Below are 2,833 nucleotides of genomic sequence, written 5' to 3'. Positions count from 1 at the left end.
CACGGGTCTCTATTGTGGACTGGGAGTGGGAAGGGGGCAGGGGCCCGGGAATCATGGTTGGGAAAAGGGGGAAGGGAGATGGGGAGGGGACGGGAGGCACCAGAGAGACATTCTGTACTGATCAATAAACCAACGGGTTGCCATCAAATGAGCTTGTCTGGTGTCTCAGTTCTGGGCATGCCTGCACCCGCGCCAACCCCCGCCCGCGGCATTCCTTCTCTGTCGCCTTACGCCGCACCCCTCCCGCGGCGCTGCACCCTCGTAGTTCCCAGCAACCTTTGCACCCGCCAGATTTACAAACCCTCTCTCCGCTCCACCTTGACAAATAGACTGTCGTTCAAAGGTCTTATTCACCCGAGCTACAAATACATATGCCTCAGATTTTTGCACAGATGTTGTACTCCGAACTGCAATCCTACAATCGGAAGTCCATAACGGAGGCCCAATTGTGATTTGCGGGCCTCACGGTACACGCGCGTCATTGATCGCTTGCTCAATAAAGATAGTGTGTAATTGAAATTGAGCGAGTAACTGATATTATTCTCTAACTATTGATGTACTTCATATCGTGCCTTTATTTTAAATGATTTGACGGCAAAACGCGTGAACCAATGGTTATCACTACCCGACGTATCGGTCGCTTGGTGACTTGAGACGAAAATATTAAATGGTTCCTTCAGCTTGTTTGAAGAGGAAAATACATGAAGTTGAAAGCAATTAACTTAGGCCGCAGACGGCTGTGTGTGTGTGTGTGTGTGTGTGTGTGTGTGTGTGTGTTGGGGTGGTGGGTGCGACGAAGCCATTGGGCATATTTAACGCTGTGGTTGATAGATTCTTTATTAATCACGGCGACAAACGTGACCAGGGCAGGGAAGGAGAATGATGTTGAGACGCGTAATAACTCAGCCTCGATGGAAAGGCGGAAGAGACGCGATGGGCTGAATGGCCGAATTCGGCCTCAATGTTTTATGGTCCCGCGGTCGGAACTGGGAGGTATCACATTGTTCAGAGAGCGATATGACGCTTGACTGTTGTTGGATTCGCATTGAGAGGAGGGGATCTGGGGATTCCCGATGTATACACAGAGCCAATGTGTTCAAAGTTCAAAGTTCAAATTTCAAAGTAAAAATTATTGCCAGAGTACCTGCATGTCACCACATGCAACCCTGAGATCACTCCCCATCTCTCTCTCTCTCTCTCTCTATATATATATATATATAGCCTGCGAGAATACTTAGTAAATCTATGGAACAGTAACTCTAAGCAGGGTCGGTGAAGAACAAACTGTAAAAGCAAATATAAATAAACAGCTTCCAAATGCAAGAATCCTTAAGTCAAGTCAAGTCACTTTTTATATTGTCATTTCGACCATAACTGCGGGTGCAGTCCACAGCAAAAACGAGACAATGTTTTTCAGGGCCATGGTGCTACATGAAACAATACAAAAACGACACTGAACTGCGTAAAGCAACACAAAAACGACACCAGGACTACAGACCTACCCAGGCCTGCTTGAAGTGCACAAAACAGTACAGGCATTACAATAAATAATAAGAAAGACAGAAGTGAGACCATCAATTGTGGTGACACCAGAAATAGAATGAGTGTGATTATCGTCTTTTGTCCAAGAGCCCGAACGAATGTGGAGAGATTGTGATGAGAGACCCAAAGAAATCAGTGTCACAAGAAAATAAAAACAAATCCAGCCTGTTTACAAGAAAAACAATCGTGTGGCAGAAGTAAAGAACTGTAACACAGATCGCCGGCTAGAAGAGCTGAGAGCACCGGGTGATATTAAAACAGAAGTCTTATGAGGGTTATCGATGGGGTAATTGCAGGCAGTCTTTTTCCACTGAAGTTGCGTGAGACTAGGACTGGAGGCCATGGGTTAGGGGTGAACGGTGAAATGATTGAAGGGAGAATGCGGGGGGAGTTTCTTCACTAAGAGAGCCTTCAATGTGTGGAACAGGCTGCCCACCGAAGTAGTGGATGTGGGTGGAATGTCCACAGTTAAGAGAGAATTGGATAAGCCCGTGACTGGGGGTGGCATGGCGGGCGATGGTCTGTCTACAGGGCGTGGGTTAGGGCATTGTGGCTGTAGTATTTGTGGCCATTATGACCAAATTATGAGAGCCCAGAGAGAACGCTGGATATCTCTGGCGTGTAAGCGTATGACCATAATAAGCCCTTAAGACTCTGGAGCAGAATAAGACCATTTGGCCCATCGAGTCTGCTCCGCCATTCAATCATGGCTGATTCTTCCCCCCTCCTCAACCCCATTCCCCGGCCTTCCTTTGATGCAGTGTCCAATGAAGAATCTATCAATCTCTGCCTTAAATACAGCAATGACCTGGCCCCCACAGCTGCCTGTGGTAACAAATTCTACAAATTCAACACCGTCTGGCTAAAGAAATTTCCCCGCATCCCTGTTTTAAATTAATGCCCCTCTATCCTGAGGCTGTGTCCTGTTGTCCTAGACTCCGCCACCTTTCCACATCTATTATGTCCAGGCCTTTTAAACTTTACATTCTGTTCGGGTCAAATATGACCCTTTTTGAAATTTGACCTTAGGGAAAACACCATAACCGCCCTTTTCTGCCGAGATTTTCTGATTTTTCCTAAACTGAACAAAAATGCACACAAATGAAAAAAAAAAATACTTTGTACAGGTGCTACCGATTTAGTATCACTGAGGCTGTTCCGGGTCAAACTTGACCGTATCTATTGAAATGGATTGCATATCCACCAGTGTGGGTCAAATCAAGGAAAATGTTGTTTGAAGGGAATCTTGAACTGTGAAAATGGACATGCCATTACAGCATAGACATGATCA

This window comes from Mobula birostris, chromosome 13, assembly GCF_030028105.1.
Source record: "Mobula birostris isolate sMobBir1 chromosome 13, sMobBir1.hap1, whole genome shotgun sequence".
Lineage (NCBI taxonomy): Eukaryota > Metazoa > Chordata > Chondrichthyes > Myliobatiformes > Myliobatidae > Mobula > Mobula birostris.
The sequence above is the reverse complement of the archived record's forward strand: the minus strand, read 5'-3'. Positions refer to the sequence as shown.